This window comes from Dendropsophus ebraccatus, chromosome 15 (assembly GCF_027789765.1).
Source record: "Dendropsophus ebraccatus isolate aDenEbr1 chromosome 15, aDenEbr1.pat, whole genome shotgun sequence".
Classification (NCBI taxonomy): Eukaryota; Metazoa; Chordata; class Amphibia; order Anura; family Hylidae; genus Dendropsophus; species Dendropsophus ebraccatus.
The window spans coordinates 22,342,746-22,360,073 of record NC_091468.1 but is presented as its reverse complement, the minus strand read 5'-3'; the positions used below and the strand labels follow the sequence as shown (position 1 = coordinate 22,360,073).

General features: G+C 43.3%; 1 protein-coding gene across 1 annotated transcript in view; it reads left to right on the top strand.

Annotated features, from left to right (window-relative positions):
- Positions 1 to 17,328, top strand: part of CNIH3 (cornichon family AMPA receptor auxiliary protein 3) — a 75,488-nt gene that overhangs the window by 31,538 nt on the left and 26,622 nt on the right. The gene's annotated exons all lie outside the window — the stretch shown is intronic.

Genomic DNA, 17,328 nt, shown 5'->3' with positions numbered 1-17,328 from the left:
TAAATTAACTCTTTGTTGTCCTGTTTTGGTGCCTCATCTCCCTTCACCCCTCCCAGGGGGAGAGCTTCAAACTGCTTTTTCATTATAAAAATGCATTTTTAGGCTAATAAACCAAGTTTGTTAATAAACAAAGTTTCTTAAAATCGCCTGTACTATTGATTTCTGCAAAAAAAGATTTAAAATGACAGTGACACTTTAAGGCCCTATGGAGTCTGTCCTATCAGTAGGAATATGGTTGAATAGGTGATGCTCATAGATCTTAGATCATGAAGCTTGTTGTCGACTCGTGAAGGTAACGTAATGGTAGCTACATTTCTCCAGGGGTTTAGGTAGAAAAACACCTCAGATCACATCGTGCAGATGGATAAGACAAGTGTAGGCTATGTATTATATATGGAGGAAATGAAATGTGCAAGTATGTGACAGGTCATGTCAGCAGCACAAGGTAACTATGGGCCAGTACTAGGGCTTGGGGAACCATGACAATCCTTCATGTAAAATTTTTAAGTCTAGTGGCAGATGCTAAAACATGTTCTTTGTTTCTAATAGACCTCTGTTTTCTGGTCTCTAATGTTTTCATGTCTTTTTTTTGTACATTATTATGGAGCTATCTTGCTTGAACGGTTTTTAACAGCAGTTAGAGATAAGCTTTTACTGCAATTCTCATGGACATAGACAACAATAGTTTGGAGCTGACCCATTAACATGAATGGGAGAGGTTTCTATGCATGCTCTTTAACCTGTGTAGAGGCCATGCAGAGAGAGAGAGAGAGAGAGAGAGAGAGAGAGAGAGAGAGAGAGAGAGAGAGAGAGAGAGAGGCTGAGCAGTGTCCTATATATATACTGATATCACCTGTCACTATAATCCTGTATGTAATGATCAAAAGGTGACTGCTGGAAAGGGATCTGTACAGAACAGGAAGTCTCAGCTTAGTTGTAAGCCTAGTGGTCAGAATGAAAACTGCAACATGTTATTTTAAAACATGGTACATTGTAAAATTTGGAAAAAACAACACCAGGTCTGGTGGGTAAGATGCCCATTGTGACTCACCTAAGGGCCCGCATGCACCTGGATCATAACCTGGGTCTTATCTCAACCAATATGTGACCATTACGGGATCAGTAGTTGACTTTCTTAGCCTCTCTGTCCTTTGAGACAGTACAGAATTATTTTACCTCTTGTTTAAGGTGAAAAGAGTTGCTCTATAGGTCTCTACGGTGAAAGATGCACACTCATCCCATTCACTTTAACAGGGCTAAGCTGCAATACAACACACAACCACTTGACAGCTGTGGCGCTGTTTTATGAAGAAGCCAGCCATTTTTACCTAATCCTGTACAAGCCCTTTACGTAACTCAAACGACAGCTTGCTTCTTAACATGTCATGCCTTCATATATAACCATGAATTTTTTATTGCCCATATTTACACCAGTTCACACTAAGTGTTGCGGCTCCCCCATCGGTGTATGACTGTCGTCAGTCTTCGTCACCGTCCAGCTGTTACTTCCTCCATTTCCATTCATGGTTCTGGACAGTCTTAATGAATTATTGAGGTAAAGTTTCCAGGAGGGAGCGAAATTCTTAGAAGTATTTCTAGTGTTGGATAATTTAGTATCATCGTATCCAGCTGTCATGTTGTGTCAGGTTAAAATGATGTGAACTTATACTCATGTCGGCCACGTCTGGGGTTTAGTGCTGCGTAAACAGCGGAAAATTACCCGAACGCCGTCTCGGCGGACACTTCTGTTTGATCTTTGAACAAGTTGAATTCCTTAATGGTTAAACCTGGAATAAACTTAATCGTGTATAACAAATGGTAGCGCTGGAAGGACTGTTACACTTAAACAACAAGTCCGGAACCATGGGGGCCATTCCATCAGCAAATTTTGTTAAGGTATTGATGGACACCGTAAACTATGGATGACCCCCAGATCTTTTACACAATATGTCCAACCCCTTTAAATAGACCACACCCACAAAAAATCTCTATGTCAAAAGAAAGATTCTAGTAGAGATGAGCGAGCTTGTTGAAAGATCCATGTTTTCCAGGCAGTCCTTGGGCTGCATCCACCTTCTCCAGGCAGCAGGATTCAAATACTAATCGATCAGGTTTGTTTGAACCCAAACTTTCGGCATGTTCACTCATCTATAATCGGCACTTGAATCCTGCTGCCTGGAGAAGGTGGCAGAACTTTTGACAAGTTTTGACTAATCTTTATTTGTGGTGTCCCACCACGGGTGTTTCATGTTTCTCCTGTACACCTGTCGCAAAAGCCTCTTACTCCAGGTTAAGTGGTGATCGAGCACATTTTAAAGTTTCAGCACTAGATGTCGGTATTTTCTATATGTAGCTGATGTTAGGAATGGGTTACTGTTGTTAATGTACCATGTGTTCTGTGTTAGCCTCTAGGAGAGGCTCTTTCTTCTTCTACCTATCCCTGTTCTCCACACACACACACAGAGCCCCTGTGGGAGTAGGTAGTTAGCGGAAGGAAGTCAGTTCAGTCTAGTTAGTGAGTCTAACACACGTGTCGTCAGATGCAACTGACGACAACCAGTTATTTCAGGATATGACAAAGATACCAGAAGGTCTACGTGTCCTATCTCGCAGTGGCGGTAACTCGGACGCCCCCGGGAACTTAACTTCACCCAGGTAACAAAAGCTGGGGCTTGTATCACCCTAGGAGGATGAGTCACTCGATACTGTAGGACAGAAGGGGGTCAGACTGAAGTCTATATACAGATACAAGTAAACTTCTCACTCTAAAGTATTCTTTACAAGTTCCGGCCGAGTACCTTGTTACATTGCGTTAGGAGTCCTTCCAAAAACTCCTCTTCTCTAGTCTATGTTCAACTCTTCAAGCACCGCTTTAGCTACCTTTACTCTACTTCTTCAAGCATCTCCACAGCACGACCGAGTTCAAGCACTAAAGTCCTTTTAGTAGACATTTATCTATTTGCCGCCAAAGTGTATTATACTACTAAGAGACTGTACAGTAAAGCTGTTATATTTTACTATCACTGGGACTCAGTCATCCTTTCCTCCACACCAGCACCTATATGCACTAACCATACACCTTGGGTTATTTTTCTTCTTTCTGTGAGAGGTGGTACCGATACTCCTGGTGTGTCGATTGCCACTACCGTGACAAGAGCCCAAGGGACCCATCACAGCCCGGCAGGTCACTGACCATTTCTGGGGAGTACAGGCTGGCGGAGCTGTAAAACAACACCGACCAACCCACCACACTAATCTCTAGCTGTTTTACATTCAATTACATTATGGGGAGAATTTGAAAAGAAAAAAATCCAAAAATAATTTTGCCTGATTTTCAGATTTACCGAATCATAGAAAAAACCTGGCGAATCATATTGGGCAAAATCACCCTAATCTCTAACCTACAGCTGTGCCCTGATGTCTACGCCTCGCTAACGGCACATGAAACCAGTTGTATACACAGAGCTACCACAACAGTGCCCCCAGTGGCCATAGCCAAGAATACGAGGATCGCCAGCGCTAATTGTAAGGAAATAATGCTTCCACGTTTTATGGGATTACACAGACTCAGTTATCCGTAAATAATAATGTTCTGTCGTATAAAAGCCGCTCGGATTTTAGCCACAATTTTTACTCTGCATGGAGCGATGTATCCCATATCGTTGTTGGGAAAACAGCCCTATCTCGTAGACGAGCAGCTTGCTGAGCACAAGAATGAGACAATGAGAGGCAGAAATGCAGATGAGACAAGACAGGATTATGTCTCAGCTGTAATGTGACCCGGGGGCTGAGCAACTACAGCGCTGATAGACGCAAACAGACAGTTGGGCAAATTCAGGGAGTTATATAGACAATGTGCACCATAATATGGGTATAAGACGTCTCGTCAAGCAGAACAGAATGTGTCTACAAGAGCATTTTTTTTGTTTGTTGTTTTTTGCTTAACTAATTGTAAGAAAGCAACAACGACAGTAAAATCTTGGCAGCGTAGGACCTCAGGGCTGTCTGACCATATTCACCATTGTAAGGGGGTACCCAGCTATGTGTATCACTAGTGTATACATATATGCCAATACATTATTGTATAGATAAAAAATAAACATAAACATTTAGAAAGAATTTAAAGTAAATGAAACAAAAAAGTACATGAACATTATAAAATATAAATAGAAACATAAAAGACTGTCGGCAGAAAAAGCCCCCCTGGTCCATCTAGTCTGCCCTAATATTATTTCCCTGCAAAAGGACGCTGGTTGACCTCAGGGAGATCAACCAAAACACCGCAGAGACACCATCACGTGTCTCAACGTCAGTGTATTCTAGAACATTGCCCCCTGGGAAATCAAATATGCAAAAGAACACTGCAGAGACACCATCACGTGTCTCAACATCAATGAACTAGCCAGACCTTCCTCCGGGAAGGAACAACCAAGCCAAGGAATGTCTCCAATTAAGGAAACCACCTAAGCAAGGTATCCATCCACAGACAGCTGTTTCAGGGTTTTTGCCCCTCATCAGTGTGGAGTAGGTTTCTGGCTAGTGGGAGCAATGACTAGTAAGTGCATGCAAAAGGACGCTGGTTGACCTCCACACTGATGAGGGGCAAAACCCCGAAACAGCTGTCTGTGGATGGATACCTTGCTTAGGTGGTTTTCTTAACTGGAGACATTCCTTGGCTTGGTTGTTCCTTCCCGGAGGAAGGTCTGGCTAGTTCACTGACGTCAAGACACGTGATGGTGTCTCTGCAGTGTTCTTTTGCATATTTGATTTCCAAGGGGGCAATGTTCTAGAATACACTGACGTTGAGACACGTGATGGTGTCTCTGCGGTGTTTTGGTTGATCTCCCTGAGGTCAACCAGCGTCCTTTTGCATGCACTTACTAGTCATTGCTCCCACTAGCCAGAAACCTCCACACTGATGAGGGGCAAAACCCCCAAAACAGCTGTCTGTGGATGGATACCTTGCTTAGGTGGTTTTCTTAATTGGAGACATTCCTTGGCTTGGTTGTTCCTTCCCGGAGGTAGGTCTGGCTAGTTCACTGACGTCGAGACACGTGATGGTGTCTCTGCAGTGTTCTTTTGCATATTTGATTTCCCAGGGGGCAGTGTTCTAGAATACACTGACGTTGAGACACATGATGGTGTCTCTGCAGATCTCCCTGAAGTCAACCAGCGTCCTTTTGCATGCACTTACTAGTCATTGCTCCCACTAGGCAGAAACCTACTCCACACCGATGAGGGGCAAAAACCCCGAAACAGCTGTCTGTTGATGGATACCTTGCTTAGGTGGTTTCCTTAATTGGAGACATTCCTTGGCTTGGTTGTTCCTTCCCGGAGGAAGGTCTGGCTAGTTCACTGATGTCGAGACACGTGATGGTGTCTCTACAGTGTTCTTTTGCTAATATTATTTCCCTTCTTATTATCTTAGGATTGATTTATATGTTTATCCCAGGCAGGTTAACATTAAGTTATTGGGGATTTACCTATCACATCTGCTGGAAGTTTGTTCCAAGCATCTTCTACTCTTTAGTAAAGTAATATTTTCTCATGTTGCTTCTTATCTTTCCCCCAATACCCTCTGTGTCCTCTTGTTCTTGTGTTCAGATTTTTATAAAAAAAACAAAACACTTTCCTCCTTAACCTTATTTAGTCCTTTAACATATATAAAGGTTTCGATCATGTCCCCCTTTCCCTTCTTTCTCCTGTAACATGTATTAAGGTTTTGATCATGTCCCCCTCCTGTAACATATATAAAGGTCTCCATCATGTCCCCCCTTCCCCTTCTTTCCTCCAGATTACACAGATTCAGATCCATAAGTCTTTCCTGATATGTTTTATGCCTGACACCATCCACCATTTTTGTAGCCCATCTTTGGACCTGTTCTATTTTATCAATATCTTTTTGTAGATGAGGTCTCCAGAACTGGACACAGTATTCCCAATGTGATGTCACTAGAGCTCTATACAGCGGGATCACAATCTCCCTCTTCCTACTGGTTATACCTCTAGCTATACACCCCAGCATACGATTATATATACAGCCCAACAAACCATTATGTATACAGCCCAGCACACCATTATATATACAGCCCCGCATATGGTTTGCTTTCCATACCGCTTGGCTGCACTGGTGACTTATTTTGAGGCAGAAATTACTCTTCCTAAATCCTTCTCTTCTGAAGTCTTTACCAACACAGAACTGCCGATATGATACTCAGATAGAGGATTCCTCCTCCCCAAGTGAGAAGAGGGGAGGAGAGGGGTGATTACTACAGGGATCCACTCACCTGGAGGAGTTATGCAAGATTAGGCACAACTCTATTGAAGGCATACATAAATATACTCCACAGCTATTCCAGGGACATCACCACCAGAAGTGGGAGGAGAGTATGCAGACAGCGTAATCAGCCGATTACAGGACCAGCGCAAAGTCCCACACAACTTGGATCAGTGCAGAAGTACTGGAATGTGTACGCAGCGGTACAAACCAAAATCATCAACCTACGGACGGTCTAATCCAACCACAGAAGATGTAGTAAACATATACATTTTATTGCAACGTGTTTCGGCCTTATCGTATACAATAAAGGCCTTTCTCAAGCATGAAAAAGTAGACATTAGGGTGGAGATTTATCACACATGGTGCGAAGTGACACTGGCTCAGTCGCCCCTAGCAACCAATCAGATTCCACCTTTCATTCCTCACAGACTCTTTGGAAAATGAAAGGTGGAATCTGATTGGTTGCTAGGGGCAACTGAGCCAGTTTCACTTTACACCATGTTTGATAAATCCCCCCCTATGTGTACATTATATAGACATACCCTGATAAGATAATCATATCCTCCCCAAGTGCATTATTTTACATTTGGAAACATTAAACTTTCATTGTTTGGACTACCTATCTAGCAAAGCTAAATCATTTTCCATATTAATGACACCTCCAGGAATATCAACCCTATTGCACAATTTTGTGTCATCAGCAAATAGACAAACCTTACCTACCAAACCTTCTCCTATGTCACTATCCTTACCTACCAAACCTTCACCATCCTTACCTACCAAACCTTCTCCTATGTCACTATCCTTACCTACCAAACCTTCACCATCCTTACCCTACAAAACCTTCTCCTCTGTCACCATTCTTACCTACCAAACCTTCTCCTATGTCACTATCCTTACCTACCAAACCTTCACCATCCTTACCTACAAAACCTTCTCCTCTGTCACCATTCTTACCTACCAAACCTTCTCCTACGTCACTATCCTTACCTACCAAACCTTCACCATCCTTACCTACAAAACCTTCTCCTCTGTCAACCATTCTTACCTACCAAACCTTCTCCTATGTCACTATCCTTACCTACCAAACCTTCTCCTCTGTCACCATCCTTACCTACCAAACCTTCTCCTCTGTCACCATCCTTACCTACCAAACCTTCTCCTATGTCACTATCCTTACCTACCAAACCTTCTCCTCTGTCACCATCCTTACCAACCAAACCTTCTCCTATGTCACGATCCTTACCTGCCAAACCTTACCTACCAAACCTTCTCCTATGTCACTAACCTTACCTACCAAACCTTACCTACCAAACCTTCTCCTATGTCACTAATCTTTCCTACTAAACCTTTTCCTATGTCACTAACCTTACCTACCAAACCTTCTCCTGTCACTATCCTTACCTACCAAACCTTCTCATATGTCACTAACCTTACCTAACAAACTGTCTCCTATGTCACTATCCTTACCTACCAGACCTTCTCCTATGCCACTATTCTTACCTACCAAACCTTCTCCTATATCATTACCCTTACCTACCAAACCTTCTCCTCTGTCACTATTCTTACCTACCAAACCTTCTCCTATATTACTAACTTTACCTACCAAACCTTCTCCTATGTCACTTACAAACATATTACAAAGAACAGGACCCAGAACAGACCCTTGTGGCCACCACTTGTAACCAGTCTCTGTTTAGAATGCGCTGTTCTAACACATTGAACAGTATCTAAATATTTGGTATGATCACACCTGTAACAACCTGTACAAAACATTTACAGAATATATTTTAATCAGTGAATAACAAACAAAAAAGTACAGTGCATTTGCTTTTTTTTTTTTTTTTTTTTTTTTTTTACATTTCATTATAACAAATGGATATTTACATTTCAGTTTCCCAGGACTGGATCCAGCTTTTCCAGGCATTTGAGCAGCACAGAGTTTAAAGGCAACCGACCGCTGAGCCTAGCCAATCGCTAGTACTGTAAATTTGCTCGTCCCTAGTAAAAATCTCTAAGAGCTGATCGCCAGAGAAGTGGGTCAATGAATGAAGCCAAGTTGTAGGACAGAAATGTGTATTGGGACTCTTAACTCTCCTCCGAGAAGGATCGGCCATGTTGAATATAGGACAGACCATTTAAGAGGTTGTCTAGGAAAAATGTACTTTTTCCCCTATTCACAGACTCTTTTCGTTGCTCCATGAGAATGAATAGAGTCACGGGTCACGTGTTGACCCACGTCTCTATTCATAAAAGAGGCGGCGGGGTCCGATACAGAGAATGGTTGGAGGTACAGAGGTCAGACCCCTTGCAACCACCTTCTTTTCCCCTATTCTGTGGATAAGGAAAAAGTCGATTTTTCCTGGACAACCTCTTTAATGTTTGATCTGTGGGGAAGCTGTTCCTTAACCACAAAGGGCCATCACAAACTGGAAAGCATTGTGGCCCCATTAGAGAATGAATGGAATGGCACCATGCACGCATGATTCACGGCCGCAGTGTATGTACAATGGCAGTTGTTCCCCATTGAGTTCAATGCAGTGCATTACTTTAAGGCAAGAACAGCTGTTGTTTTTATTGCCAACCAGGGCCGTTCTTGTCTTAAAAAATACACTGTGTGAAATAGCCTAAAACTCCTGGAATCAGAACCCCACCGGTTTCACACACATTGATTTCCCTATCAATGCCCCTTTAATAGTGACTCCCTCATAGGTACAGAGCAGTATATGCCAGGTTAGATACCCCCTTTAAATATGTGATAGATGCCCCCTTTAAATATGCGATAGATTCCTGATAATGATATCTAATGATACTTGGCTGGGAATATGACGGTGGTGTCCTCCCCGGCAGCAGCGTTCCTCCATGAGGTGCCAGGTTGGAGATTTTGCTGCTTTGCCCTTGAGATTTATTCATTTCATTTGCTCAGCCTCCGCCGCTGTCAGAGATATAAACAAATAGCACATTAACCACCATCAGATAAAGGGATGCAGTTATGGGGCGCACAGCCTGCAGAGCTGCACTCCCCTCCGGTGTGATAAATGGTACGAGGAGCCGACTGTACAGAATAACTATTCATGGGGTGTAAAAAATAGAAAAGATTGCGCCGTCTTGCATCTCTTTCCGCTTATATGTAGCTTCAATATTTTCTGCTATGGAAACGGATGTGTTAGTATGAAGACTGAATTGGTGTGGGAATACAGCAACATGTGGGAGGTATACTGCTGCAGATAGTATCATGTCATTAAAAGATAGGATTGTGCAAAGTTTCTACCATCCCTTTAAGGCACAGGTGTGAAACCTGCAGCCCTCTAGCTGTTGCAAAACTACAATTACCATCATGCCTCGACAGCTAAAGCTTTGTCCAGGCATGATGGGAAATGTAGTTTTTCAACAGTTGGAGGGAAGCAGGTTTGACATCAGTAATGTTGAATTACCATCGCTTTATTTCCTGTACTATGCAAACTTATGTGTCGCCATGGTAACAGACTGCAAATAAACCCTGTTCGTGATCAGCTTAAAGAATGCTCCTAATTTTTTTTAATTGATTGGTTCCCCTTGTGGAGATTAATGAATCTAGTGATCGATGGTGGTCCCAGCAATCACCCTGTTATCCTGCGAGTAACCCAAGCAATGCAATGGTTGGGAAGCTGTGCTTTTAAAGGTGTGGTCTGCTGTCTGTATTATATAGAGCAGTCATGTTAAACTTTAACCATTATTTTTGGCCCGCCAGGCAATTCAGAGTTTGAATTACATCTGGCCCACCATGGCTACTATATATGAAACTAAGGGTGAGGGCTGGCCACTATATGAGACTATGGGGGAGGGGTAGCTACAAATATGAGACTACTGGAAAGGACTGGCTTCTATATAAGAGAATATGGGGGAGGGCTGACTACTATAAAAGAGAATATTGGGGAGGGCTGGTCACTGTATGGGACACTTGGGGTGCTGGCTACTATTTGGGCACTATTAGGAAGGCTAGCTAATATGTGGAGCAATTTTGGTTGGGTTGGCTACTACATGGGGCAATATTGGGGAGGGGGTGTTGGCTATTACATGGCTTGGGGTTTTATCATATCATAGCAATTTATCACTCATTTATCATAGTGAACAGCGCTGGGAGACGCACACCACCGACAGTGCCAGGAGCGCCGCATTCACACTTCAATAATTATAAGGGTTGGCCCGGCACTTTCTCCAATTTTTTTTATTTTGGCCCACTGTGTATTTGAGTTTGACACCCCTGATATAGAGGATCTGGATCCCTTACGCTAGCGGCCAGATGTTAGCTGGAGGTCAATGGTCAAAGTTTATGATCTGCCTTACACACATGGCATTTTTTTTTTTTTTTTTCTTCTCTCTTACGTTTTTGAGGCTTTGTGGCAGTTTTTCCAAAACGCAGCATGCTGTGTGTATGGTGTTTTTTTTTTTTTTGGCGTTTTTGTCACCTTTTGTGGTCCAGCAGCTAGGTCATGTGATGGCAGAGGAAAAAAGTTCAGGACGCAAAAACGCCTAAACCACAAAACAGATCATTCACACATAAAAATAAAAATACCAGAAAAAGCGCAAACGCATGAAAAAAAAAAAAAATGTCATGCGCCATTTTGGCGTTTTTTTTTTCTCGCTTGAAAAACGCCAGGCAAAAAGTGTGTGTGAGGGCACCTTCAAGAAGTCCGGTCTGAGATCTGTATTTATAAAGGGTCTTGCCTGCTATTTTATGGAGTTTGGTCTAGTGTCTGTTTATTAGTTTGAGGGTCTGAGAGAATCTATTTATTTATTGATCCCTGTGGCGTGATCATTTAAAAAACGTGCATGGGTACCATGTGGCGCTTTAAAAAATGGACTGCGCTACCAAGATCACCACACCATGGCCGACAGCGTAATGAGGAAAAATTGCATCACCAGATGGTACAGGAAGAGGGGAGTTTGTTGTGAGAGCACCAACCCAGGGTAGTAGTGTGCTCTGCCAGAACTTGAGAGAGAGATACTTGAGAGAAGAATACTTGTTCCCATGTTTCACTTTACCACCTTCTTCCCTGCAGTGTCGGGGTACCCATCCTATCAGCGTGACGCAAGCCCCAGTCTTGGTTACCGCAGTCTTGGTTACCTGAGATTATCTAAGTGTCCAAAATTATCCAGTGTCACCTGCACTGCAAGATAGAGTACGTAGACCTTGGTTATGGTTGCTTTGCTCTATCCGGTCAGTTCCTCTGCCCTAGGATAACGCCCTGCACTGTTTCAAGAGGTTCACGGCGCGGGCTTGGGTGATCTCTGACTTCCTCCTTTTGGGGTCTAACATTGCATGGTGTGTATCGTTATACTGTTAGAAGTAAGGGTCTCTGGGTTCTCCATACACGGGTGTGTCTGACCAACTCACTAACAGAACTCAAACATCCCAGACAGGGATCCTGGCAGAGCCAGGCCATGGCTAAGTTCAGCAGGGATGCCTGTTCTGTGTGTGTGTCCTCCTCCCCAGAGAATCAGAGGGAAACTGATGCTACATTTCCTCCCACCCAATAACTACTTCCTACAAGGGTGTGTAAGAATCCCTGTGAGTGGTGGAGAAGAGAGTGTTCAAAGAAAGGAGTATAAAGGTAGGCAGAAAGGAAAGTGTATCTACTGTTGGACCCCAATAGTACAAGAAAACAGTAACCCTGTGTTAACTTCAGCTGCGCAGCATATATATATATATATATATATATATATATACACACACAAGCTTACATACAAAATACTGACATCTCGTGGCGAAACCAATAAATATCAATATTTTCAGATGACAGATGCCATACAAGGAGCATCCGTGGTGGGACAGCACATACTCCCCCACTTGAAAGAAGCCGTAACACCTAGATAAAAAGGCTAAATGAAAAAGTTAAGGCACAGGAAGGGTTATATTATGAAAACAGATACAAAAATACACAGATAACTTTTCTCCCTTTTTTTCCCCTGCACTAGGCAATGGTGAGATCATTCTTAGGCAACAGTAGTTTAGCAACTGAAACTCTGGATGCATTTGTCCATATGCACCCTCAATGGTACTTTGATGCGTCAGTCCCTTGAGAACAACACAAGTGGCAGTGCGGCTTGTTCCTTACTAGAAAGACGAATAAGGGAAGGGAAACACAGCTAGGCCGGATACGGGAGCTTGAAGAAGGGATGTTGCTAAATGGGGACACGGCACACAAACTGGGAAGCCAACATGGTTCTACTGGAACTCAGCAGAGCCTCCTTTGGTTGTAGTGTCAGGGACAGTGTTTCACTGTTTAACGTGGTACCAACCGGTATTCTTCTTCAGTGGGGTGGCAAATCTGGTTTTGGGGCCAAACCACAGTGGACCAACGCCAAGGGCAGACAGGCTGCAAAGGTCAGGGCCTGCGCCCTTGGCAGTGGGTACAGAGCGACGTGGATGAGGTTGAATTTGATGTAGCCGCTGGCACAGTAATGGCCACGTTGTATGTGACCTGTGGCTGTACCTGGTAGATAGTGTGACTCTCCGCCAGGGTAGAAGAGTTGATCAGCTCTGGAGTATATTGAGGAGCTGTTCTTAGTACAACTGTCACGCCAGGATGGGAAGATCCAGCAGCGCTGCATTTGTCTGGGGGGATCATACGCGCCTAGTCCTTCGCCAGGAGGGACCATTGGTAGTAGCTCCTGTAGACTCTCCAGGAGGACTTCTGGCTCATCCCTGAAGAGCCACTGGAGGTGAGACTGCGGTCCTGAGGGACGGATGGTCCCAAAGACTTGCGGCATCCTTGCCGTGCTGTCCTCTGCCTTTTTCCGGTGAGAGATGGCAGTGTCGCCACTCAATACTCAAACCTCCAATGGGACAGGATTTGTGCAATCTCTCGAAGCGCCTGAGCTGTTGCAAGGACCACCTGCTGTTCTGATCTCACCATCTTATTGCGCCTGAGAGCGGACATCCATGGGCGCCGACCTCCTCCAAAATGCCCGTGCTGGAAACGTAGGCGGAAGTGTGTCTCACCATCAAGGGTCCTCCCGAAACAGTCCCATGTCCTTCAGTTCCACTAAGGGCGGTGCTGAGCTTTGGCAGACTTTTATGGAGTTTTCCCGCGCTTATGCGGGTGGGTTTTTGAAAGTTGTGGCGTAGCCAGGAAATACAGGTTGCAGTCCCGGTTTAATAAAGATGTCTCCCCCACTTTTATATCCACAGTCAGGACAGTTATCTTCAGGGCACTTATCCTCTGGACAGCATTAGCTTGGGTGGTCAGACTGCTGTAATCCGCACCAGAAATGAATGGATATGCACCTTACACAATATTTGTACTTATCAACTGCTGTATGTTCTGCAGGAAGTCGTGTATTCTTTCCAGTCTGACACAGTGCTCTCTGCTGCCACCTCTGTCCATGTTAGAAACTGTTCAGAACAGTAGCAAATCCCCATAGAAAACCTCTCCAGCTCTGGACAGTTCCTGACATGGACAGAGGTGGCAGCAGAAAGCAACATGTCAGATTGGAAAGAATACACCACTTCCTGCAGGACATGCAGCAGCTAATTGTACTAATAAGTACTGAGATACTTGAGATTTTTAAACAGAAGTAATTACAAAACTGTATACCTTTCTGACACCAGTTAATTAAAAAATGTTTTTCCTCCAGAGTGCCCCCAGTAGGTCTGAGAGAATATTCACTTAAAGGTCTGTGTTTAGAGGGTCTCCTCTATGGTTTGTATGTGTCTAGCGGTTCAGGTGTGTGGTTTGTATTTATTTTGAGGTGTCAAATGTCCTTTTTGTATTTCTAATGTTGTATGTTATAAAGCACTGTGCATGCCACCTGTTATTGGAAGCTTTGTGATGTTCCTTCTCAAAAATTGGTAAGGATGGGTTAATGGCCTTGTATGAAGTTTTCATGTGACTGTAGATTGTGAGCTCCTGGGAACAGTGAGTGTTGATAGCGATTACAGAATATGCTGCTATTATATAAGCACTCTCCTATAATACAGGCATCACTTTGCTCGCTGATGATAATAACGTGGGTGATGATAAACAGGTAGCACATTATTCAGATGAGGCGTCACAATATCCCGGATGGTGGTAATGTCACAGCTCCGAGCAGCCGCTGCCATCACGGGGCACAGGGAAAATTAGAAGATTATAATGAGGAAACCTGAATGTTTCTATTCCCGATGCTGCGGGATTCATTAGCTCCAGGGGGCGCCGCGCAGTGATGGAGACCTTAGAATGGTTTATAAACTTTTCACAGCTTGTTATTCTCAGCCTAAGGAAAGATGGGAAATTATCATTTGTATCAAGTCACATTAGATTTATTTCCTCACTTGCAGCATGATAAATAGGCCTGCGAAGGAATTGAGCTCCGGCAGGTGAATAAATAAGTGCCCCCCCCCAGCACTCTGCTGTAATCCATATTGTTATTGCTCAGTATGGGATGTCAGGGCTCACTTATTATCACTATAGGGGCTTTTATTACTCTCAGTTGTTATATAATACCCTTGTTCTTGGAGATTGATTCTTTACTGTGTAATATATTTATTAGCAAATTTAGATTTTACTTAATTTATTTATTTTTCTTTATTCTTTACTGAAACTGTCATTAAGAAAAGAGGCCTAGATTAGATTTTCCGTGGATACGTCGTAGTAGAAATATCTGTCATAAGTGTAATGGGTTTAAAAAAAATATTTACTTGTCAGATTTGACGCTCTTGTGGTTCGCTCTGAGGCTATGTTCAAAATGCGGCAGTAAAATAGGTATAAAACACGGCTGTATTTACAATCTAAGGCCGGGTTCACAGTACGTGAAACACCGGCCGATCTGTGACCCAGCTGGATCCCATAACAGCTGCTGTCAGTGAAGATCATCCCGGCCAGTACTGCGGTACTGGCCGGATGATCTCCATTTGTTCTGAATTGGGATGCGGGCGCATCCGTGTGCACCCGCATCCCAATTCACCATATCCGACAATGGAGAGTGTGGCCGGAGCCACACTTTCCATTGTGTGAGCTGTCAGTGTTGTGCAGCAGCTATTCAATGAATAGCGGCTGCACAAAACTGACATGTCAGCTTTTTGTATGGCCGCTAGGAATCTCTGCCGGAGCGTATACTATGTGTATACACTCCGGCCGGGATTCCCTCAGACTGCAGTACAACATACGGTACAACTTTTGTATTAATCACAGAAGTTGTTGCAAATCGTCAACAACAGCTGTGGTTAATACAAAAGTTACGTTGTGTGAACCTAATAATGTGCTACGTTAAAGTTAATGGGAAAACAGCACACACTGAAAAAGAAGGTTTTGTTTTTTTTTTTGCAATGTGTGCACTGACTAATATTTTTTTATAGACTTTAGTGCCGCAGATTATTAGATTCGAAATACGGCTGCATTTTATACATTTTATTTTACTGTTGTATTTTGCTTCTATTTGAGAGTAAGGGTTTTTTTTTTAGAGACAAGTATAGTGTTTCTAGGTTTGGGATTTTATTTTTTAACTTTGTAAAATGTTCTTTTTCCTGGCGTGTTCATTTCGATGCTGATTTTTGTATGGGTTTTACCCTATGATCCGCAATTGAACTTACATGCTGTCTACTTAAAAATCTGCATCATGCTGAATCAGGCCGATTCGGACAACGATCAGCTGACATGCACAATGTAGGCGGATCAGTGTCTTTCCTGCTCCGCGTAATAGAAGCAGCGGCAGCAGACCGCTGCTATTTTCTATGAGCTGCTTGGACGATCTAGCAATTACCCGGGCAGCCCCCCTGCAGCTCCCCCCGACACATAGATAGATAGATAGATAGATAGATAGATAGATATATAGATAGATAGATAGATAGAAAACAAAAATAATGTTGCTGCACACGAAAAAGTGCGCGGGTGCCGACGGTCACACCAGGAACCAGCGGTGTAGAATATAGACAGGAAAATGACTTCGGCACTCCAAAATGAAGCAAAAAGTGGATGTTTATAAGCCCATGAAACACAAATGCGACGTTTCCGCTCTATCCATCCACTGCTTGAGAAAAGCTCTTATGGATAGAGCTGAAACGTTGCATTTGTGTTTCATGGGCTTATAAACATCCACTTTTTGCTTCATTTTGGAGTGCCGAAGTCATTTTGCTGTCTAGATAGATAGATAGATAGATAGACACATAGATAGATAGACAGACAGACAGACACATAGATGATACATATTTTCCTGTATGATCAGCTGTACAGATCTCCTGATATCCAGTGAAGTAGAAGGACAGCACACATAACAGAGAGAGTTTAGAAATAGCTCAGCGCTCTCAGTCATCTCCGCTCTTTACAGTATAAGTAATAAGAAAACTGTTTTATCAATGGCTGAATAAGTAGGAAATTGCCAAAGGTGAAATGTATCATGTTAGGGGCACCGGATAATTCCATGAGAAATCACGTCTCCATCTGTGACAAGCGGCGGGATGACAGCTCCAGTTTTCTCCGGAAAAACAGCGTATCGGAGATTTAAAGGCAAATGACCCCTTTATCGAGCTGTAGAGTTATATAGTCCCTTTTTTTTTTTTTTGCTGCTCGCACAATGTTCTGCTGCTGGGATCTCCAGTGATCATCTTGGGAGGAAGCCAGGCAGCAAGTGTTCAGTTTCCCTGCAGCGCCCCTGCTGGTGTGATAAGACATTACACATTCTCTTTAAAATTAATGGTTTGTCTGTGTAACATATGTTCCTCCAAAGTGAGGGCCCGTTCACACTACGGAATTGGCGCAGAAAACAGAGGCGCACGAGGCCTCCAATTGAAAAGAAATAGCAGGCGGTGTTTGGCGCAGAGTACGCGGGCGGGGGTTCTGAGCGGAGTCTCCACGCCGATTCCATGGTGTGAACGGCCTCTAAGAGACACTGGCTATTATTAATCTAGTACAGAGGATTTTGGTAACAATCAGGGTTAAGGTATGAAGGTGCAGGCTCTTATCATATGTGTTGCTACTTTATTTAAGCAGTATTGTATGCATTGATATTGCTTGTTTTAATATAGTATATTATATTGTATGTGTTGTTACTATATATAATATATGTAACACTGCATGCTTTAAGCGAAT